The sequence below is a fragment of the Mobula birostris genome, chromosome 17, assembly GCF_030028105.1.
Source record: "Mobula birostris isolate sMobBir1 chromosome 17, sMobBir1.hap1, whole genome shotgun sequence".
Taxonomy (NCBI): domain Eukaryota; kingdom Metazoa; phylum Chordata; class Chondrichthyes; order Myliobatiformes; family Myliobatidae; genus Mobula; species Mobula birostris.
In genome coordinates, this window is record NC_092386.1 from 67556552 (window position 1) to 67581619 (window position 25068).

General features: G+C 42.7%; 1 protein-coding gene across 4 annotated transcripts in view; it reads right to left on the bottom strand.

The window, feature by feature from the left end:
• slc20a2 (solute carrier family 20 member 2) overlaps positions 1–22102 on the bottom strand; it is an 86818-nt gene extending 64716 nt beyond the window's left edge. For 3 of the 4 annotated variants that reach the window (XM_072281863.1, XM_072281868.1, XM_072281867.1), the window contains exon 1: positions 21830–22101. The gene's annotated coding sequence lies outside the window, so the exon portion shown is untranslated. Of the gene's footprint in view, positions 1–21829 lie in introns of all 4 variants that reach the window. The other variant, XM_072281866.1, reaches the window with a different exon arrangement.
• Between the last annotated feature and the right edge of the window lie 2966 nt (positions 22103–25068).

Consider the following 25068-nt stretch of genomic DNA (forward strand, 5'->3'; position numbering starts at 1 on the left):
AACACAAATAAGAAGATTGCTCTAACAAGTTCCTTTGAGTCTTTTATAAAATTTAGTTGCTTAATTCAATGAACTGTAGTCAACAAAAAGCATTAACTTCTATCAAATTTTGTTAAGACCATTAGATTTAAACAGTAACTTTAAAAGTATTCTATTTTAGCGGCACACAGTCTGTTAACCAAGGGGAATTAAACATCAAGTAAATAAGAGCCATTCTCATCATTGCCAAGTTTCCCAGAACACCGCAAGACACACAGTAAGAGCAGAATTAAGCCATTTAGCCCATCAAATCTGTTCTGCTGTTCAAACGTAGCTGATTTATTTTTCCCTCTCAACCTGCATTCTCCTTGCCTTCTCCCCATAACCTTTGATACTCTTACTAATCAAGAACACATCAACCTCTGCTTTACTATACCCAATCACTTGGCCTCCGCAGCCAGGTGGCAATGAATTCCAGATTCACCACCTTCATTCTCATAAACCTTCTCTACACCCTCTCCAACAGCAGGACATATGTGGCCCAAAACAGCTCACAATTCTCCAGCTGTCTATAATACATTAATATTACATCCTTGCTTTAATATTCCGGTTCTCTCAAAATGAGGGCTAATATTTGCATGTCTTTCTTACTACCAACTCAAACATTAGCAATCCCACACTAGGACTAGAGATAACAAGCCCCTTGTTATCTCTAGTATCTGAACTCTCTCCCCATTCAGAAAATAGACATTGCCTTCACTCCTTCCACCAAAGTGCACGAACATACGTTTCTCAACACAGTATTGCATTTCTCACCTCTTTGCCCATTCTCCTAAATTGTCCAAGTCTTTCTGCAGACTCCCTGCTTCCTCAACACTATCTGGTCCTCAGCCGATCAACTGCAAACCTTGGCCACAAAGCCATCAATTCCATCATCTGGATCATTGAGATATAACGTGAAAAGTAGTAGACTGAATACTGAAAACTGCTAAACACCACTAGACACCAGTAGCAAACCAGAAAAGACTCCTATATTCCCACTCTTTGCCTTCTGCCAGCTAGCCAATATTCTATCCATGCTAGTATCTCTCCTGTAATACCTTAAGACAAAGGAGCAGAAGTCAGCCATTCGGCCCATCGAGTCTGCTCCGCCATTTTATCATGAGCTGATCCATTCTCCCATTTAGTCCCACTCCCCTGCCTTCTCACCATAACCTTCAATGCCCTGGCTACTCAGATACCTATCAATCTCTGCCTTAAATACACCCAATGACTTGGCCTACACTGCCGCCTGTGGCAACAAATTCCATAGATTCACCACCCTCTGGCTAAAAAAATTTCTTCGCATTTCTGTTCTGAATGGGTGCCCTTCAATCCTTAATTCATGTCCTCTCGTACTAGACTCCCCCATCATGGGAAACAACTTTGCCACATCCACTCTGTCCATGCCTTTCAACATTCGAAATGTTTCTATGATGTCTCCCCTCATTCTTCTAAACTCCAAGGAATACAGGCCAACAGCGGACAAACGTTCCTCGTATGTTAACCCTCTCATTCCCGGAATCATTCTAGTGAATTTTCTCTGTACCCTCTCCAACGTCAGCACATCCTTTCTTAAATAAGGAGACCAAAACTGCCCACAGTACTCCAAGTGAGGTCTCACCAGCGCCTTATAGAGCCTCAACATCACATCCCTGCTCCTATACTCTATTCCTCTAGAAATGAATGCCAACATTGCATTCGCCTTCTTCACCACCAACTCAACCTGGAGGTTAGCCTTAAGGGTATCCTGTACAAGGACTCCCAAGTCCCATTGCATCTCCGAACTTTGAATTCTTTTCCCATTTAAGTAATAGTCTGCCCGTTTATTTCTTCTGCCAAAGTGCATAACCATACACCTTCCAACATTGTATTTCATTTGCCACTTCTTTGCCCATTCTTCCAATCTACCCAGGGCTCTCTGCAGACTCCCTGTTTCCTCAGCACTACCGGCCCCTCCACTTATCTTCGTATCGTCAGCAAACTTAGCCACAAAGCCATCTATTCCATAATCCAAATCGTTGATGTACAATGTAAAAAGAAGCGGCCCCAACACGGACCCCTGTGGAACACCACTGGTAACCGGCAGCCAACCAGAATAGGATCCCTTTATTCCCACTCTCTGTTTCCTGCCAATCAGCCAACGCTCTATCCTCGTATCTAACTTTCCCGTAATTCCATGGGCTCTTATCTTGTTAAGTGGCCTCATGTGTGGCACCTTGTCAAAGGCCTTCTGAAAATCCAAATATACAACATCTACTGCATCTCCCTTGTCTAGCCTACTTGTAATTTCCTCAAAAAATTGTAATAGGTTTGTCAGGCAGGATCTTCCTTTAAGGAATCCATGCTGAGTTCTGCCTATCTTGTCATATGCCTCCAGGTACTCTGTAACCTCATCCTTGACAATCGACTCCAACAACTTCCCAACCACCGATGTCAAGCTAACAGGTCTATAATTTTCTTTTTGCATCTTTGCCCCTTTCTTAAATAGCGGAGTGATATTTGCAGTCTTCCAGTCTTCCGGAACCATGCCAGAACCTATCGACTTTTGAAAGATCATCGCTAGTGCCTCTGCAATCTCCACAGCTACTTCCTTCAGAACACGCGGGTGCATTCCATCTGGTCTGGGAGATTTATCTACCTTTAGGCTATTCAGCTTCCTGGGCTCCTATCTTGTTTAACAACCTCATGTGCAGCACCTTGTCAAAGGCCTTCTGAAAATCCAAATGAACAGCAGCCACTGACTCACCTTTGTCTATCTTGCCTGCTAAATCCTCAAAGAATTCCAACAGATTTGTCCGGCAAGATCTCCCTTTTAGGAAACCATGCTGACTTTGGCCTATTTTATCATGTGCTTCCAAGTATACTGAAGCCTCATCCTTAGTAATGGACTCCATAAAATCTTATTAACCAGTGAAACACACAAAAGTTGACGGAGGAACTCAGCAGGTCACAGCATCTATGGAAATTCAGTTCAATTAAATTCAAATTTAATTGTCATTAAGCCATACATGACTACTCATGAAGACAGCCATATGAGACAGTGTTACTACGGAGTCAAGGTGGAAAGACATTGCCAACAGTCTCACACACACAAGATCACAAACACGTAATAAGAGTCCCGATGCCCATCTCCCCCCTCCCACCTGCTGTGCTGCAATTTGATGCATACAAATCAACAAACCCATATGGAATATCAGTAAAAACATAACGATGCAGAATATGCATGTCTGTGTGTGTATATGTATATATATATATATATATATATATATATATATATATACACACACACACATACAGTCCAGACACCAACCCCACCAATATCATCTGTCAACCGGCCCCTGACACCCGCTAGGTGAATCCATGGCTTTGAGGCCTACTTCTCGCGTATACGAGCACATATAGAATATTAGTAAAAACAGAACCAGACAATTATCTATGTATGTAGTCCAGACCCCTCAGTCCATTTTAAATCGTCCGTTGCCACAACTGCGCTACACTGCCCCCAGTAGAGCACGATGGCTTGGACTCCTCTCCTCCGGCAGCTAAAAAGCAAGTGATCCCGCAGCCCAAGGCTCGAGTCCATTGAGTGCCGCTAAGAAATCTGTAACAGAACTTGGCTTCTGGGCAAAACCCTGGGAGGGCAGCTCCGACTCCATCCTGGACACTGTGCCACACAGCCCCCGTGAAATGCCACGGCTTCGTCCCGTCACTCCAGGCTGCTGCAAACAGGCTTCAGGCCTAGTCCTCACTACAACCAATAAACAGTTGATGTTTTGGGCTGGGACCCTTTTACTTTGGGACTGCAAAAGGCAGGGGAAGATGCCACGGTAAAAAGGTAGGGGGCAGGGGAAGGAGGACCAGCTGGAATAGGTGGTAGGTGAAGACAGGTGGCTGAAAAAGGTAAAGGACTGGAGAGGAGAGTGGACCATGGGGGAACAGGGAAGAAGGAGGGGCATCGGGGGAGGTGATAAGCAGGTGAGGAGAAGGGGCAAGAGGCCAGGGTGGGTAATAGGAGAAGAGAGAAAGGGGAGGGAAAATTTACCAGAAGGACAAATCAATGTTCCAATGGTCTTACTAACCAAACCAATGAAATCAGAGTACACCCTATCCTCATTATATGCGGGGGATATGTTCCTCAAAGTTGATGCATAATGTGAATAATTATTTAAATGGAGAAAATAGGGATGCGTTCCAGAGGGCTTCCTAAATATATTTTATCTGTAATTTATTCACATTTTCATACCAATACCACACAAAAACAGTACTACAAGACAACATTTGTATTATATTTCATCAATTTAAGGTAATATTCAATGTAATAAATCATAGAAAGTTAACATCTGAGGGTCTGTAGTACCAACAGTGGCAGGTGTGTTCGCTCCGGGAGATAAGTGGTTGCTGTGGTGTCGGGCAGCTTTACACGGATAAGGTGGATGGTTGTGGTCGTCAGGATCTTATCAAGCACAGCAAGGGGTGAAGGAAGACTCACAGAACTCTTAGAACTACCGGCAGCAGAAGGTGTTAACTGACTTGAATGAAGTGGTAAGGGTTGTTTGCTTGGCAGCATTTTGTTTTAAATTTGCTTGTAGGGAAGAAGGGTTGACGGCAGGGAACGACTGAAATGCTGACTCCGTTCTAAACGTGGGTCCATGTCCATCGCCATTTGTGTTAAGTGTTCCAACTTCCACCATTCCCTCACCGTTGGTAAACTCCAGGAATTTTCAAAATCATCTGTTTCTTGCAGCATCTGAGAGATAGTTCACCGTAAAAAAAAATGTACGCCTTAAATGTGGATCACACCTTGGTTGAGTGGTTGAATCAGCGATGTTGTGTTAAGCGGCAGGAAACGCACTGTTATGTTTGGATGAATGCTGTCCAAATGTTTAGGATGGGCTGGCGCATTGTCAAGCAACAAAAGAACTTTAAAAGGCAAGATTCTGTTCCCGGCAGTAGCATCCCAGAGCTGTGTTACCTTTAGATGATGCCGCACTGCTTATAATTTCAAGTGTTAAAGCAGTTCTCTGCCGCTCAGAGATGGCCCAGCACATGACATCGGACGCTTAGGAGGCATAGTTAAATATTTCAAGCATAAAATCGCTGCACCGTAGGTAAAACCAACAGAAGTTTAAGACCGTGCATCCACACCTTGCCAAAACCAATGCGAGAGTGGCGGGAGAGAGATTGTGAGGCGCGCGCACCTGACGTATTGGCGGGAAAGCGGTGCTTCTCATTCCAACAGTGAGACTGTGAGGTGTGCGCATGTGACTTGTATTGGCGGGAAGGCAGTGCTCCTCGCATAACTGTGAGTTTTGGACGCATATAACGAGACGTTGGTAGAAATAGGTTCCTCACATAACTGTGAATCCGCATTGTCTGAAGACGCATATAACGAGGATAGGGTGTAACTGGTCTATATTTTCCTGTTTATTTTTGCCTCCCTCCCTCCTTTAACACTGGCGTGACAACTGAGAGACTTTATGTCATTGCACGTATGAAATGTTTTGTGTCATTAAAGGGTTTGGTTTATCGCAACTTAAAAAAATCATGATTGCGTATCAGTATAATTGTTTCCTCAGAACAAATACAGACTCCATTGGTGAGCGCAGAGTTCTAGCCCTGTAAGTTGTAGTAACATTTATTTCATTGCACACTCTACTGTTGCTGCGAAGGTACAGGAGCCTCAAAACCCACACCACCAGGTTCAAGAACAGATATGACCCCTCAACCATCAGGCTCTTGAATCAGTGGGGATAATTTCACTCAACTTCAATGCTCCATTGCTATACTGTTCCCACAATCTTTGGACTCACTTTCACGAACTTATTTTATGTCCTCGATATTTATTGCTTATTTATTTATTATCATTTCGTTTTTTTCTTTTGTATTTGCCCAGTTTGTAGTCTTTCGCACATTAGTTGTTTGTCTGTCCTGTTGGGTGTCGTCTTTCATTGATTCTAATATGTGTCTTGGATTTACTGAGTACGCCCGCAAGAAAACATCTCAGGGTTGTATATGGTAACACATGTACTTCATTAATAAATTTACTTTGAACACAAACTTCCCACCATATAAGACAGTGATAATAAACCTGAATCTGACTGGTTACTGAATATGCAATACCTACACAAAATCGTCACCGTATTGCTCCCTTAGTAAAATATACTAATTGCATTGATAATACACTTTAAGTTCTCAGACCAAAAGCCAACTCTACCCAAGGAAATGTTTGGTAGTTAACATCCAGCAGGCACAAGATAGAGCTTGACGTCAAACTGCTCACCACAAGGCCCTCACAACCAACACCACATGATGGAATCCTGGTGTTTTCCCAGTATATCAACAGCATGTCAGACTTGTACTAACTTGAAAAGAAGATCTCCAACTGCTCACTAGTTCAGTATATGTTTGGAAGCCAAGATCCAAACATGAATGCCAAACACTTTAGCCACAACCCAAATGGTGTTTGCAGCTTTTCCATCCACTGAGATGGAATGGAGGTTGTTCAAACTAGGTCATAAAGAAGGACTATGTGCTCAGCTATTGAGGTAGTCATTATTTACCAAAAATTAACAGGAACTCCTGTACAGCAGGTGCAGAGTCTGGGCAGCCTTCATTCACCTCCCGAGTCCTCAAAGTAACTTCACCAGCATGTCATGCTTAGACGAGTGTAGCTTCAACAACAGGAAACACAACATTATTTCCAACAAAAGCAACCCACTTAACTGGCACTTCCTTAAACATTATCTGCACTTTTGAAATCCACAACCATTTTCCACCTTGGAGAGTAACACCACTGCTTGGGAACACTCACATAATATTCTAACCTACAAACACACCAGCATTCTTTCAATGCTGGATTAGAATTAGGACATCGCCTAATCTAAAGTATCACCAAAGTACTTTACCAAAAAAATGCATGCCTTCCCAGTCATGTATTAAAGAATAAATGGTCCCCATTAAAGGTCTTGACTGTTTATTCCCCTCTACAGATGCTGTGGAGATTCTCCATCACTTTGTGGATATTGCTCAAGATTTCCTGCTTCTGCAGAATCTCCAGTGTTTGTAAAGTCAGCCACTAGGTGGAGCTCCATACAACTGAACAGAGATACCACCACAGAAAATAAAGGTGCACACCTGAAGGTTGTAAGCTACAAATAAGAATGTGGCACACAGTTCCCAGACCAATACTGCTCAATCAACCAGGGCTTCATACTTGCATCATCTCAATTCTCACTCATAAACACAAGAGATTCTTTATTATTCTGTTTACCCCTCTCCATAGATGCTGCCTAAACTAATGAGTTCCTCCAGCATTGTATGTTAATTCTCATTCAGATGCTGTTTCCCAGTATTAATTGCCCCAGCACATCCTCAGACTGTGTTGGTTATTGATGCAAATGGCACATCTCACTGTATGTTTTGATGTACATTTAACAAATAAATTTAATCTTTAAAGCTAACCTTTAACCAAATACTATTTCTGTCAAAAAAAAAATTTGGCTCCTCGTGAGGAAATTGGAAAAACCAATGTGGAGCACTTGTGATTTTTATACTTCCTTCAGCATGATGTAGTTTCTGACATTTAGGGATGTGCTTATGTATTAAGGTGTGCTCCAAATGTAATTTGTTTATTATTAATATTTCCAGATTAGCCTACACAAATAATTTGTGCAAGTCTAGCACTAAGAGGAGAACTAATTAGTTTTGAAGATAATATTTAAAAGAAGACATCAAAAGGGCTTTAATCTGCAGTCTCAACAATAAGTATCAGTGTTGTGTATGATTGTCATTGAATGCATAGTTTTGATTATATCTGATTTAGATTTGAATACATGATCCATACTGACACTTCAGTGCAAAGTGCCACTATCAGGAGATGCTTTCTCTTGAAAAAGGGAGAGAAACCTTTCTTTCTAAAAAAAAATTCAACATTGAAACTGGTGGATGCAAGTATTGGAAGTTATGGATATGGATGTAAACCAAAAAAGTTGCAAACACTAGTTCCTCAGCACCCTTTAGGGAAAGTGCTCCACCTAGAGTACCTATTCAAACAGAGAAAAATTATTATGTTCTTAAAACTTCCTTAAAAAAGATAGATCATTCTCACAGAATGCTGGGAATACTGGGCAAGCAATAAAGATGATCTGACAATCTTGAATTCACAGAAGTAGAACCAAGGCAGTAAAAGGAGAACACTTCAGATTACCCATGCACTAGTCTGGGCAGATATCTCCTGACCCATCTGTGCTAGATTATACAGCCCTCACTGGCTCATCACCTCATAATCCACACAAATATTGTGCAAGCAAGTCATCCTCCAAAAGAAAATGAATAAAAACATACCAAGATCCATACCATATGGTTAATACAAATGTTCTCTGAACTTAGAAAATTAGCACTGTCATGCTTTGGTCTGATCACCCGGGGCGCCAGAGTCCTCCAGGCTCTGATATTCCTCCTCCTGATTATTCGGTAGTTACCTTCACCTGTGTTTCATTTCAGTTATCAGTGCACCTGTACCTTGTTTAGTTTCTCTTTGTTTTGCTTGTTTTTGCTTAGTATTGAGTTACTTCCCCTGTGTGTAGTGATTTTTGAGTCCTAACCTGTGTTCTCTACAAGCCAATCCTCAAGTAACAATTCTTTGTTTAACCCCATCCTTATGTCTGGTCTCCTCTGCACTTGGTCTATGTTTCTCATGGTAGTCCATGGGTTAAACACACAGAGCTTTGCCCTAACAACCCTGGTTCAAACCAGCCTGGCAACCACCTCTGCTACAAGCACACTGAGCGCAATTAGTGATAAGTGTGTTCAATCCCAAACACACCAACTACAGATCATCCGATTAAGTCCCTACACACATTACATTTCTCCAACACTTTCAAGACTTTACCTCAGTCTGGTCATGTATTGCAAAGTAAACCAAAATTATTCTAAAGAGAATGTGTTACTACACTAAGGCTCGAAAAGAAGAACATCATCTTCAAATACCTTTTTAGCTCATTCTCTGCCTTTGGTAAGAAGTCATTATTGTACTGCCATTGGTTCAAATATAGAAAAAAATTTTCATAAGTCATTGATCATTACTTTTAAATATGGACATATGTATTTGTACACATCCAAAAAAGATATTTGTGGCACTTACACAATTGTTCTTAGTGCATTATCGGTGAATTAAAGAGCAATAATAGAACATGCATTGCTTCCATCACAGCAATTAATGTAGCTGGAGTTATCAAAAAATGATTCATATTTCATTAAAGTAGATTAACCCTGGCACACAAAAAAATAGAATATAATGCGTTGAGAGACTGCATCAATCTCAATACCATTGAGTGAATTCTTGGCTCAGTGACAACACTCTTTTCCCCCAGAGCCAAAAGGTACAGGACTCACACAAGTATTGTGTGAGGAATTCAGATCCCTTGGTCTGAGGTGTGCATCACCAATCACACCAACCCAAACACCATCATGACCCTCAGCTCCTTATCATATATCACAAAACACTTCTGCACTTTGGACATATCACCACAAGGATACTCCCAGATGTGGAACAACATCCTTATAAGACACACACTATTAATCAGCTCAGAACTATTCCACTATTTCACAGTTTCCAAGGAAAGTTGAAAAGATTAGAAAATGTACATTAATGCATATCTAGTACAAGAGGACAATTCAGGCAAGGTCCACCACTTGCGTCTCAAAATGCTACTATCAGAGAGCCTTTAATAATCACAAATTTTAGAAATTATGATGCTCCCACAAGGGAGTAGGTTAGGAAAATCGGGAAGTGGGATTAGACTGAAAAAATGTATGTGCACCTCTTCCAACCTGGTCTTTTGTACTCAGTCCTCATGACATGGCCTCTTCTGCATCAGCAAGACCAAGGGCAGATCAGTAACAGTTTTGCAGAGCACCTGCACTCTGTCCGCAACAGCCGTCATGAGCTTCTGGATGCATGTTACTTCAACTGCTGTCACCTTGCCTACACCAACCAACCTTCTCCACTGCCACAGGCAAACCAAGTACAAACTTGAAGAACAGCAGCCCTTCGATCGCCTACAACTCAATGGTATGAACACTGAATTTTACAGTTTGAGGTAATCCACTCCCATCAGTTCACCTTTACCAGCCCTTCCATCCACCACATTACCTCGTTGTGACCCTCTCACCCACACACCTAAGATCTGGTTCCACCAGCTTCTGATGCACCCCTTGCTCTCACTTCCATATACTTTCATTCTCTACACACTAGGTCCTGATGCAGGATCTCAACTGGAAAAAAACAACCGTCACTTTGTCTCCACAGATGCTGGTTGACCCACTGAGTTCCACCAGGAGATTTTTTTTTCCTTCGGTTCAATCTAGCAGTTCTATGTCTTTCAGAATCCAACCTCTTTAGTCATGGTATCGGAGAGACATCATTGCATTCACACGGTAGATAACACAGACTTAGAGGTTTCACCCAAAGTGAGAATCCATTTATGCTTCCAAAGTATCATTTGTCCAGTAGAATCCCAATCTTGATTGGGGACACAACTTGCTTGATTAGTTTTAGATTCTGCTCCCTCTACTTGGGCACCATTCTCCAAATATCATTGAGAAAGAATGGCAGGCTCAGAACCATCCGATCAAGAGTTTGATTTATTGCCAATTATTCTATGCAGTATTTCCAAATTTATCTATCAAGCAGCTAGCTAGTACTCTTTAAAGGACAGAGTTTGCTGCATATCATTGGATTAAAGTTTCTGTACTGTACCTCTATGTCCATGATGTACTTGTATCACAGTTACAGAAATACAGGACGGAGCGGGCCTTTTAGCCCAAGTCCACACCAACTAAAAAGACTAAATCCTGCAGGGAATATTAGTGAACCAGTTACATATTAAAAATTATGGTCAATTGCCGGATGCCAAAACACCAGATTGATTAAATTCAATTTCACAACCAGATGTAGACGGATTTGAACTCCAAGTTCAGGGTGTTAAAGGGGAGCGATGGAACTGGTGGGATAAGGGAAAACAAAGGGAGGAGAGAAGTGATTACCAGAAGTTAGGGAAATCCATGTTCATGTGGTCGGATTGGTGACCACACACCAGCCCTTCTGCTTCCCTTCGTATGCCCATCACCCACACACCCCTTCTTCCAGTTCCCCTCCTCAGTCCCTTCCCTCTATTCCACAGTCCACTGTCCTCTCCTTCAGCTGTCACCTCCACTTCCTTTCTCAGCTTCTTACATCATTCCACCACTCACCAGCTCTTGCTCCACCCCTCCCCCTCCTTTTTGTAATGGCTTCTCCTCTCCTTCTCAACCTGAAAATGGGGGACACCTCCCTCTCCCTTATTAGGGAGAGAGAGAACCTGTGGTTTGTCGAATACCGGATGAACTGTGATAGTCTTTGGGGTAACTGCAAGGTCTGTGTCTTTGTTACTGCTTAGCTCACACTTGTGCTTGGTAGCGGGTACGCTTTTTTTGCGGGGGGGGGTCATCATTGCCCTGCTGCCGCTTACGCGCGGGAGGGGGGACTTTGGGGTTCTCGTGTTTATCTGTCGTTCATTCTTTGTGGCACTTCTCTGTTTTTGTGGATGTTTTGCGAAGAAAAAGCATTTCAGGATGTATATTGTATACATTTCTCTAACATTAAATTGTACGTTTGAACCTGAAACATCACCTGTCTACTTCCTCCAGCATTTTGTGTCTTGATCCAGATTTCCACATCTGCAGTCTTTCTTGTGTCCTCATCAATATCCTGGCAACTACCATCAATCAGAAACTAGTCTTAACCAGCTGCAAATACTATGGCTACAAGTCAAAGGCTGGTACCCTATGATCAGTGATTTACTGGACACACCAGTACTATGTGTCTATAAGGCACAAGAACACTGGAATATTTGTACTGTCTTCGATCACTGCAGCTTCCAATCAATCAAGAAGCTCCACACTATCTAAGGCATCCATACTCGTTCATCCCATACTTCACCTAAACACTCAATCCTTTAATTACCAGCACAGCAACTCTGACAGCAGTTCCTGCACCTACAACTTTCAATGACAGCAGATGCCAAGGGACATCACCCTTCCCTTCAAGTTCATTGTCATGTGTACAAGTACAGTGAGATACAGGTACAATAAAAACTTGCTTGCAAACTGTCTGGAAGTTTATTTTTATGCTAATTATTTTTTCATTTATTGTAATCTTATGCCTTTGAACTGTAGTGCTGTCACACAAAAAAAATCAACAAATTTCACACCATACAAGACAATAATAAAAAACTTGATCCTGATTTGTATCAATTAGCAGCAGACGGATCCTGACCCGGATCTGGGCCGTACCCTCCAAATATCCGGACCTGCCTCTCGTTTTTTTTTGCACTACCTTACTTTCCCCTTTCTATTTTCTATTTATGATTTATAATTTAAATTTTTAATATTTACTATCGATTTGTACTCCAGGGAGCACAAAGAGCAGAATCAAATATCGCTGTGATGATTGTACGCTCTAGTATCAATTGTTTGGCGACAATAAAGTATAAAGTATAAAAAGCATCAGCGAGTTGTCGCTGTGCCTTGGCAAGGTAGAGTTCAGTATACCAGACTACTGCAGTGCCCCCTCATCAGCGGGTTTTATGGTAAGGTTAGGATTGGTGTGGAGGGAGAGGAGAGCAGAGCGTTTGGAAGGAGTGAGGTTGGAATGGGAACAAGGTGTGGTAAAGTTGAGACAGTTGATATCCCATCAGAGGTTAGCAATAAAAAGATCCAGAGCAGGCAGAAGATCAGAGTGGGGTGTCCATGAAGAGGAGGAGGGTTGAAGATGGGAGAAGGGGTCATGTGTGGGGGTAGGAAAGTCAGGTAGCCTCCAACCTGATGGCATAAACATTGATTTCTCTAACTTCCATTAATGCCCCTCCTCCTCTTCTTACCCCATCATTATATATATATATATTTTTTTCCCTCTCTCTTTCCCTCTCACAATAACTTTTTGCCTGTTCTCTATCTTCCTCTGGTGCTCCCCTCCCCCTTTCTTTCTTCCAAGGCCTTCCGTCCTATGATACTCCCCCTTTTCCAGCTTTGTATCCCTTTTGCCAATCAACTTCCCAGCTCTTAGCTTCATCCCTCCCCCTCCTGTCTTCTCCTATCATTTTGGGTCTCCCCCTCCCCTTTCAAATCTCTTACTATCTCTTTTTTCCGTTAGTCCTGACGAAGGGTCTCGGCCCAAAACCTCAACTGTACTTCTTCCTAGAGATGCTGCCTGGCCTGCTGCGTTCCACCAGCATTTTGTGTGTGTTGCTTGAATTTCCAGCACCTGCAGATTACCTCCTGTCTGCAGTACTAGTACTGTACAGTTGTTGTTACCAATACACACAGATTAGACTACACTTTCTGATTTCTGTCTCTTGGCATTCAACCAAAGATACTTTGTCAACATTTTATTTTACCAGGGACTGCACATATTTTTCTGGGAAAATCAGCCAATTGTACTGTATCTAGCAAGTACATTCTGCAAAAGGTCCCTACAGGCTAAGCCAATGAAATAAAAACAGCAGGAGTTAAAAAGCGGTGGCTCAAATAACTACACATTACTTCTTCTTCCTGCATCTACAAAAAAAAAATAGAGTGGGACATAACGTGCATGCCGAATTTCTTTAGCCTCCTCTACAAGGTTGATCAGATAGCAAAAATCAAATGGGTTTACTGGGACAGTTGAAGATGCAGGAACTTGTTAGATATGGGCATTTTGATAGTGATACAGTGAAGTGAACAAGCACAAATATTAGTGAGACATGTAGAAGGTGCATTAATAGTAACCTCCAACATTATTCAATATCGAAGTATTATCAAACCAGAATAATAAACATGGAGACATGGTGGTAAGCAGGAAAAATCTTTCACAGGGTGCATATTTCCCCTATGGTGTCCCTGAAACTAAGGGGATAACATTCTCAAAATAAAAGTATCAAATACTTAGGACTGAGATGAAAAGAAATTTCTTCACTCAGAAAGTGGTGAATCTTTGGACTTCTGTAGACAAGAGAACTGCAAGAGGATCAGCCACTGAGTCTTTTCAAGACAGAAATTGGTAGATATTAAGAGAATCAAAGGATATGGGGTTAGAACAGGAAAGTAGCACTGAGGTAAAAGATTAATCATGATTTTATGAATGGCAGTGCAGCACTAGGGTCCAAATGACCTATACTTATTTCTATTTCTCAAGAAAAGAACCTAAATCTATCACAATGCATTTAATAGCAATGAGTATACAGCCAGATCAGAAATATGGAAGATAAACATGAAAAAAGACAATAGGATCATGTTTATCTATTCAGATGAACTTTAAGGAAGTGACATAGAACAGATAAGGGGAAGGAAATGGGTGGATGTGATGTATCTGTGGGTTTTATAAAGACCGTCAATCAGATCTATATGGAATTGGGAATCATATATTGCCATGCAAAGTGAATTGGTTATTGAACAAAAAAGCAAAGAATGAAAATATACAAAGTTTATGAGATTATCAACCAGTGATTAGTCGAAGAAATCACAGGCACTGGTGCTTGGGCCCCAGCAATTCATTATCCACGGTAATTTGTCTGAAGGGACCATAGTCATAGTCACAGTCATAGTCATACTTTATTGATCCTGGGGGAAATTGGTTTTCGTTACAGTTGCACCATAAATAATTAAATAGTAATATGTAAATTGTGCCAAATCCCATATAAATAACTTTGCTGCAAATAAACTGGGGATAGCATGGAAAACAATGAGTGAGTGTGAACACAGTGAATAGAATTATAAAATGTGGGAAAAGCATGTTGTGCAAACAGAGATACATGGAGTACTTGTTAAAGGGAGTGATATTCAAAGGAATCCAGGTGATTTTATACACACAAGTCACTGAAATGTCGAAGTAAAAGCTACTGCTTGTATAAGTACACAATTCCAGCATTAGAGTCTGAAAACTAATCTAATTTTTTAAGGAGGTCTTACGACTACTTTACACCTAATGGATGTTTAGATTAATGATTTACACCTTAGCTCGAAGGGAACAAATATCCTTACAGATAGGTTTGCTAGAGCATTTGGGGGATTGGAATTGGAGTGATAGGGTTGAAGACGGGGCAGTTGGTATTCAAGTCAACCAGTGTGTATTGAGACTATGAGGAAGGACAGGCAGATGACTGGGTAAATTTGCAGTCAGCGTGATGAGTTGAAATTGGGGCAAAATTGAAAGAGTTGATGAATGCAGGACTGAAAAGTGTTACATTTGAATGTACATATTTTAACTGTCGTTCATTCTTTGGGGCACTCCTCTGTTTATGGGGATAGTTGCAAAGAAAAAGCATTTTAGGATGTATATTGTATACATTTCTCTGACATTAAATATAGCTTTGAAACATGATATAAGGGCAATAAGGTAATTGATCTTGTAGTACAGTTAGAGAATATCAGGCGTGACACTGTGGACATTGCTGAGTTGTGACTGAAAGGAGATCATAATTGGAATCTCAACATCCTATTGTATCAAAAGGATAGGCAGGTAAGCAGCAGGGGTGGGGTGGGGTGGTGCTGTTGATCAAAAATGAAATCAAATCTTTAGAAAGAGGTCTTGTAGGATCAGAAAATGTAGATTCCTTATGGGTATAGTTGAGAAGTGCAAGGGTAAAAAGACCTTGTTAGCCTCCAAATAGTAGCCAGGATGTGGGCTACAAATTACAGTGAGAGTTAGAAAATTCGTGTCAAAAGGACAATGGTATGATTGATAATCATGGGGATTTCAATATGCAGGTACATTGGGAAAATCAGGTTGATGCTGGGTCCCAGGTGAGGGAATCTGTAGAATACCTGCAAGATGAGTTTTTAGAGCAGACTGTAGTTGACCCCACTAGGGGAAAGGCAATTCTGCATTGAGTGTGGTGTAATGAACCAGATTTGATTAGGGAATTTAAGGTAAAGGGACCCCTATGAGGCAGTTATCAAAATATGATGGAATTCATCCTGCAGTTTGAGAAGAAGCTAAAATCAGATGTATCAGGATTACAGTGAAATAAAGGGAATTACAAATGCATGAGAGAGGAGCTGCCCAAAAATGATTAGAAGGGGACATTAGCAAGGATGACAGCGGGGCAGCAATGTCTGGAGTTTCTGGGAGCAATTTGGAAGGCGCAGGATAGACACATACCAAAGAGATATTCTAATGGGAGGGTGAAAAATATACACACACAGACACACACATACAGAGTAAAAGAAAGGCAAGAGTGGATATTGGAACGCTGGAAAATGACTCTCAAACAATAGTTACGATGATTAATTTTACAACTATATTGGTGACATTGTGCAAAGAATAAGTATTGGCTAGGACACTGGAGATTAACTCCTTGTTCTTTTTTGAAATTCTATCCATGATCTTTTACCATCTCTGATAATGCAGCAGACCAGCTTGTTTTTTAGTATCATTCTAGATGTTGTATACTTTCCTGAACAGAAATAACCCAGAACCTTCTAAATTACTTATATCATAGGAGGTCATTCAACCCATTAGGTGTATGCTAACTCCCCACAGATCCATCCCGTTTACCCTTTCAATTCCCCAGCAAGATGGCGCCAGGAAGTGGCAACTCTGCATGCAGCTTGGAAGGGAATCATCACATTTCCATTTAGGAACTTGACAAATCCACAATCATAGCCATGGGTATTTCAGTAAGCAACATCGTTTTAAGTTGATTTTTTAAAAAATCTATCGACAGAAATTCTGTCGATCCTCAAAATCGACAGAACCTAGATGGCAGACTAAGCTCACGAGTGCATTTCCCTTTAAGAAATCAGAAGTGGGAAGGCATGCTTGTCTGCAGGTACGATTGAAACAGAGCCTTTAGACACCCCCACTCCCCACTATCCTGCCGGTGAGTGTACAGTCTCTGGAAAATAAAATTGAAGACCTCAGAGCAAGATTGCAACACTAAAGGGACATCAGGGATTGCTGTGTACTGCGCTTCATGAAAACATGGCCCACCCTCACTATTTCAGAAGCAGCGCTGCAGCTTGAGAGCTCCATCCACGGCAACGACAGGACAGCGGAGTCTCTTAAAGATAAATGTGGCAGGCTGTGTTTCATGGTTAACTCATCAAGGTGCATAGAAATGATGCTTCTGTCTCAGTCCTGCTCACCCGGCGTGGAACATCTACCTGTCACGTGCCATCCATTATCTGATAAGGAAGTTTTCTGCTGTTATCCTGCTAATGGTGTACATTCCATCCCTGGCCAATGGAGGCATCAGAGGAACAAAACACCATGATCAGCAGCCACAAAACAGTGCAGCTTGTTGCCTTCCCAATCACTGGGGAGGTTTTCAACCAGTTCAGCTTAAAGAAGTCTCTGACCAACCACCAGTGACATCTCACCTGTGGAACCAGAGGAGCCCACACACTTGACCACTGTTAACTACCATTAAGGAAGCTTACTATGCCATCCCATGCCCACACTTTGGTAAGTCCGATCACTTCTACTCCTGGTACACAGGCAGAGTCTGACAACTGCAGCACCAGTAATGAGGGCCACGAAGGTATGGACGAGGGAGGCAAAAAGGAGTGCTTACCAGACTGCTTTGAATCGGTGGACTGGGACAATATTCCGGGATTCGTCTTTGAATCTGAATGATTGTCATCGATTTCATCAAAACATACATGGATGAGTGTGTGCCTTTGAGTACATACCAGACATACATACCCAAACCAAATGCTGTGGAGATTTGCAGTCTACTGAGGGTTAGGTCTGTGGTAATCAAGAGACTGGTGATCTAAAATGTCCATGTACAATGGAAGGGTATTTTAAGAGAGAAAAAAACAACTCAGATTGAAGTAGGAGATGGAATTGGATGCACATCACCTCTGGCAGGGTTTGCAAGCCATTACAAACCTAACCTCACGAATAGCTTCACTCTGAGATGATCTCAATGCCTTTTATGCACACTCTGAAAGGGAGAATAAAACTACGCCTGTACGATTCCCTGTAGCATCTGGTGACCACGTGATTTCTGTCCATATGATGTGTCAGAACATCTTTCAAGAGGGTGAATCCTTGCAAAGCATCAGGCCCTGATGGTGTACCTGGTACGGCACTGAAAACCTGTGACAACCGACTGGTCGGAGTGTTCACGGACATCTTCAAACTCTCACTGCTGCATCTGGTGGTTCTCACCTGCTTCAAAAGGGCAACAATCATACCAGTGCCCAACATGAGCAGGGTGAGCTGCCTCAATGACTATTGTCCAGTTGCACTCCTATTTACAGCAATTGTTTGACAGGTTGGTCACAGCCAGAATAAAGTAAGGACCTGGACCTGCTACAAATTGCCTATGGCTACGATAGGTTTCGCACAGATGCAATCTCACTGGCTCTCCACTTAGCTGATTGAGAGATCAGCAGTGGAAAGGGTGAGCAGCTTCAAGTTCCTGCATGTCAACATCTCTGAAGATCTACCCTGGCCCAACATATTGATGCAATTACAAAGAAGACATAAAAGCAGCTATATTTCATTAGGACTTTGAGGAGATTTGGTATGTCACCTAAGACTCCATGAAATGTCTACAGATGTACTGTGGAGAGCATTCTAACTGGTTGCATCACAGTCTGTTATGACAGGACCACTGCACAGGATTGGAAAAAGCTGCATGCAGAAAGTTGCAAACTCAACCAGCTCCATCATGGACACTAGGGTCCTCAGCATAGAGGACAACTTTCAAAAGGTGATACCTCAAAAAAGCAGCATCCATCAGCACAATACAGGCCCTTCAGCCCACGAATCTGTGTCCAACATGTCCTTACCTTAGAAATTACCTAGGGTTCTCATAGCCCTCTATTTTTCTAAGCTCCATGTACCTGTCCAGGAGTCTCTTAAAAGACCCTATCCTATCCGCCTCCACCACTGTCAGCCCATTCCATGTGCTCACCACTCTCTGCATAAAAAAAAACTTACTCCTGACATCTCCTCTGTACCTACTTCCAAGCACCTTAAAACTGTGCCCTCTCATCTTAGCCATTTCAGCCCTGGGCAAAAACCTCTGACTATCCATACGATCAATGCCTCTCATCATCTTATAAACATCTATCAGGTCACCTCTCATCCTCCATCCCTCCAAGGAGAAAAGGCCAAGTTCACTCAACCTATTCTCATAAAGCATGCTTCCCAATCCAGGCAACATCCTTGTAAATCTCCTGTGCACTTTTCATCCTTCCTGTAGTGAGGTAACCAGAACCGAGCACAGTTCTCCAGGTGGGGTCTGACCAGGGTCCTATATAGCTGTAACATTACCTCTCAGCTCCTAAACTCATTCCAAGATTGATGAAGGCCAATGCACCATATGCCTTCTTAACCACAGAGTCAACCTGCACAGCAGCTTTGAGTGTCCTATGGACTCAGACCCCAAGATCCCACTGATCCTCCACACTGCTAAGAGTCTTACCATTAATACTATATCCTGCCATCATACTTGACCCACCAAAATGAATCACTTCACACTTAAACACGAGGAAATCTGCAGATGCTGGAAATTCAAGCAACACACACAAAATGCTGGTGGAACGCAGCAGTTTAGGCAGCATCTACAGGACTGACAAAGGGTCTCGGCCCAAAACGTCGACTGTACCTCTTCCTAAAGATGCTGCCTGACCTGCTGCATTCACCAGCATTTTGTGTGTGTCACCTCACACTTATCTGGGTTGAACTCCATCTGCCACTTCTCAGCCCAGTTTTGCATCCTATCAATGTCCCGCTGTAACCTCTGACAGCCCTCCACACTATCCACAACACCCCCAACCTTTATTACATATTGCCCTGTACTGCTGCTGCAAAATAACCAACTTCACAACATACATAATGCCAGTGAGATTCTATCAGATTCTGTAGTTCTTCTAGTTTATTCCCTCACACATGTCCATCATCTCTAATTCTTTGGCCTGTAACCTACAGTTAAGTGTAATTACAATAGCCTTTCTATCCATAATATGGGAGGACACCAGAAGGCAGGAGGCAAATCTACAGATTAAGAAGATACTGTAATAACATGCTACAGCAATAAACAACCTGCTGGAGGAACTCAGCGAGTCGAGCAACACAGGTTGGGTGAAAGGAATTGTTAATATTTCTGGTTGAAATACTTCATCAGGACTGAACTACAAAGTAGTCCAGATTAGGACTGAACAGATTGAGGCTGCAGCAGCAATTCGTTCCTATGTTAGCTGGAAGATCTACAGATTGAGCCACAACAGATAAACACACACACACACACACACACACACAAGAACAGAATGTATCCAAAGCAATACATTTCAAAACTAACTCAGAGTAGAAAAAATGATTTAGTGATGAATGACAGCACAATATTAACCCTAAAAACAGCAATAATAACATAAATTCATTTGACAAAACACACAAAATGCTGGAGGAACTGAGCAGGTCAGGCAGCACAAAATCAAGCTTGAAAACTACAAACGGATGATGTCAAATCAAACTTTCTAATTAGTTACAGCTATCTTTAAAGGATTAATGAAAGGAAAATGAATAGAAAATCACAGTACTACAGGGGATGGAAAGTTTCAAATAAAAATATAAAGCTGTAGGTGTTCAGTGGGTCAGCTGCATTTATGGAGAAATGTTCTAACTCAAAGGTTTTAGAGTATTCTGTCAGAAGGTCAACAGCCTCAAACTCTTCTCTTTATATCAATGTGAACTACACTGAAATACTGTATATAAAAGCTACTGTTCGTTAGTGCACAATCTCAGCATTAGAGTCTGACAACTGAGCTGATGTTTAAGGAGATAAGGGGTTGAAAATATAAGCTCAGCCTACTGAACCACACATTTACAAGGAAAATACCGTGTTCACATGCCATCCAGTTCACACCAGTTCGAATTTTGTTATTATAGATCCCATCTTTGTTGCATCCAGTGACACCATGTATTCACAGGAAATGCCACACATCCCCTACATTTGATGCTCTGCATCCTATGTTATAACACAGAGAACTATATTCCGCAGAAATGCTGGTCAGGGGGGTGAGAGGAGAATTCGGGAAAAGAGAAGAGCAGTGACATGGTGATCGCCTTTCAGTTCCTAATTTTACATGGACCACAACCGTTGGCGCTACTAGCACCGGGTTCACTCACCGCTACGGCCAGAGTGAAAGCAGTTCAAACTCACCGGAGGGGCCGCGGCCGCGAATGAGAGAACGTGTCAAACTCGAGAGCGCTCCGATTCAATGGCTCTCTCTGTAGTCGACCTGCCGGAGATGGAGCTTACTCGAGGATTTCCCCATCGGCTGAGGGGTGGCTGCACAAGCAGGTCGTGAGGCCCGGGTCAGCTTCCCACGGCCGCGCCAGGCTCCACGCAGCTTCCGAGCTCCCACTACCGGGTTCGGTCTTGGCGCTCACATGGAGGCGATCGCTTTTCAGTCCATGTGGCTGCCACTGTGAAGGGATTCCGCTATAACGCGACCTGCTCGCCTCATGCCATAAAAGGAAATGTTTAAAAAAAACATCGGAGCGTTCGGACTTTCGGCCGTCCGACCCTTATGCTCTTGCTTCCGAACGCGGGATCCGCGCCTCAGTTTTACAACAAATGAATCAGGAAAGGGGAGAATCGATTGCGCGACGGGGGTGTATGAACAGAGGAAAAGGAGGTCGTGGCCCGCCAACCGTGTGGCATCTTAGAGGGAACTTAAATTAGGTAAATTTAACTAGAGCAACGGGGAGTAAAAAATAAATGTCATTAAACAAACTTCACGCTGCCGACACGCAGGGCCCGCGTGTACTCACCAGATGCGCTGCCCTGGCCACTGGAAGTCAGAAGCTGGCCCGCTCGTGGGGCGGTTTCTCAGCCAGAAACGCGTCTGTCGCCCCAAACGTTATGAGACTCTCGTCCCAGGTCCGTTGCTGGGGTTTTCCTCCCAATTCAGGCTTCAGACTGATCTAAACCGCCATGTTAACCCAAGTACGAGCTGAGGGAGCGGCTCTGACTCTCTTTATAGCAGAGGGAGAGAGGAGGCGGAGCAGCTGTAGAGTCCCTTGTGGGTGGAAACGAGGGATCCACGGAGGTACCGTGCTTAATACTGCGAGAGGGGAAACTAGATACAGTACCGCCCCTACGCGTTGTTGTGTGCCGTACTGAACCAAACATCCGTGCCGAGCCGAGCCGAGCCACGAATACTGACACCAGACACCCTCTGCAAGAAATACCAGCACCAGCCGCACTGTATATGCGGCCACAATTTTTACCATAAACATTCGCCTTATCTCTGTCAGAACTAAAACAGTAACAGGCGATTTATTAACACCAGCACTAGAACCGGCAATGAGTGAACTCTTGTCACCAGCACAAGTCTCGCCTTTTCAAGAAACTGTTACCAGTCAAACCCTGAATGCTGGCATCACCCAGCCCAGGGTCGTCATCATTAACACAGTCACAACGTATATCACAAGCACCAAAATCAGCTACAGCACCGATACGAGCATCAGCATACCACAAACTCCAAGTCCAGGGTCATTTCTACCATAATCAGAACCAGCTTCCACACAAGCTTGCGATGTTTCTCAATGTAAAAGAGGTATATAGAGCCAGTGAAAGTCTATAAACATCGGCAGCATTATCCATAAAGGCTACCAGACACTCCGATTATATCTATAAACACCTTTTCAAGTATAACAGGAAATAGTGCACCCACATAGATACCATGAACTATTGCAGCCATTCAGAAACATAATTAACCACCCTGCTTGAAACAGCATTAACTCCAGCTCAAATCACCATCAGTTGAACAATGATAAATTCATCTATCTAACATAGATATCCCTGATCAGTAGATGGGCTTGGGAAAATCTCACTGATCTCACAATCTACCTCAATCTGACTTTGCCTGCCTGCAATACACATAGGGTTGCTATAGTAGGTGATTTTAACTTTCCACATATTGACTGGGATTCCAATACTGTAAATGGACTAGACAGGATAGAGTATGTCAAATGTGTTCAGGAAAATTTCCTTCATCAGTCTGTAGAAATTCCAACAAGGGTGTGTGCGATACTGGATCAGCTATTAGGGAATGAGGCAGGACCGTTGACAGATGTTTGTGTAGGGGAACATTTTACATCCAGTGACCACAATGCCAAGTTTCAAAGTAAATATGCAAAAAGATAGGTCTGGGCCACGGCTTGATAATCTAGATTGGAGAAAGGCCAGTGTTGATGGTATCAGAAATGATCTGGCAAGTGTAGACTGGGACAGGCTGTTTTCCTGCAAAAGTGTACTTGGAAAGTGGGAGTCCTTCAAAAATGACATTTTGAGAGTACAAAGCTTGTATGTGCCTGTCTGAATAAAAGGTGAAAACAACAGGGGCAGGGAACCTTGATTTTCAAGGGACATTGAGGCCCTGGTTAAGATTTTTTAAAAATGGGTGCATAACAGGTAGAGGAAAGTAGGATCAAACAAAGTGCTTATGGTGTACAAGAAATGCAAGAGAATGCTTCAGAAAGAAATCAGGAAGGCTTAAAGAAGGCATGAAGATCCTCTAGCAGTCAAAGTGAAGGAGAATCCTAAGGAATTCTATAGATAAGTGAAGGGCAAAAGGATTGCAAGGGACAAAATTGGTTCTCTGGAAGACCAGAATGGTCATCCATGTGTGGAGCCAACAACAGATGGGGAAGATCTGAAATGAATTCTTTGCATCTGTATTTCCTCGGGAGGCTGATACAGAGTTTATGGAAGTGAAGCAAAGCAGCATCAACTCATGGACCTTGTACAGATTACAGAGGAAGAGGTGTTTGCTACCCTGAGACGAGTTGGGGGAATAAATCCCCAGGTGCTGACAAGGTATTCCTCCAGACCCGACAGGAGGCAAGTGCAGAGATTGTAAGGTAGAAAGGTTTTTGTGAGGTTTTGCACTTCAGTAGGACCAAGCAGGGTAGGTCTTACACAGTGAACGGTCAGGTACTGAGGAGTGTGGTAGAACAAAGGAATCTGTGAATACAAGTCCATAATTCTTTGAAACTACTGTCATGGGTAGATAGGGTTGTAAAGAAATCTTTTGGCATATTGGCCTTCATAAAACAATCTATTGAGTTCAGAAGATAAGGCATTTGATAAGGCTTATTGAGAAAGTAAGGAGGCATGGGATCCAAGTGGACATTGCTTTGTGGATCCAGAAATGGCTTGCCCACAGAAGGCAAAGAGTGGTTGTAGACGGGTCATATTCTGCATGGAGGTCTGTGACTCGCGGTGTGCCTCAGGGATCTGTTCTGGGACCCCTTCTCTTCGTGATTTTTATAAATGACCTGGATGAGGAAGTGGAAGGATGGGTTAGTAAGTTTGCTGATGACACAAATGTTGGAGGTGTTGTGGATAGTGGGGAGGGCTGTCAGAGGTTACAGCGGGACATTGATAGATAGGATGCAAAACTGGGCTGAGAAGTGGCAGATGGAGTTCAACCCAGACAAGTGTGAAGTGGTTCATGTTGCTAGGTCAAATATGATGGCAGAATATGGTATTAATGGTAAGATTCTTGGCAGTGTGGAGGATCAGAGGGATCTTGGGGTCCAAGTCCATAGGACGCTCAAAGCAGCTGCGCAGGTTGACTCTGTGATTAAGAAGGCGTATGGTGTATTGGCCTTCATCAATCGTGGAATTGAATTTAGGAGCTGAGAGGTAATGTTGCAGCTATTTGGACCCTGCTCAGACCCTACTTGGAGTATTGTGCTCAGTTCTGGTCGCCTCACTACAGGAAGGATGTGGAAGTCATAGAAAGGGTGCAGAGGAGATTTACAAGGATGTTGCCTGGATTGGGGAGCATGCCTTATGAGAATAGGTTGAGTGAACTCGGCCTTTTCTCTTTGGAGCAACGGAGGATGAGAGATGACCTGATGGAGGTGTACAAGATGATGAGAGGCATTGATCGTGTGGATAGTCAGAAGTTTTTTCCCAGGGCTGAAATGGTTGCCACAAGAGGACACAGGTTTAAGGTACTGGGGAGTAGGTACAGAGGTGATGTCGGGGTAAGTTTTTT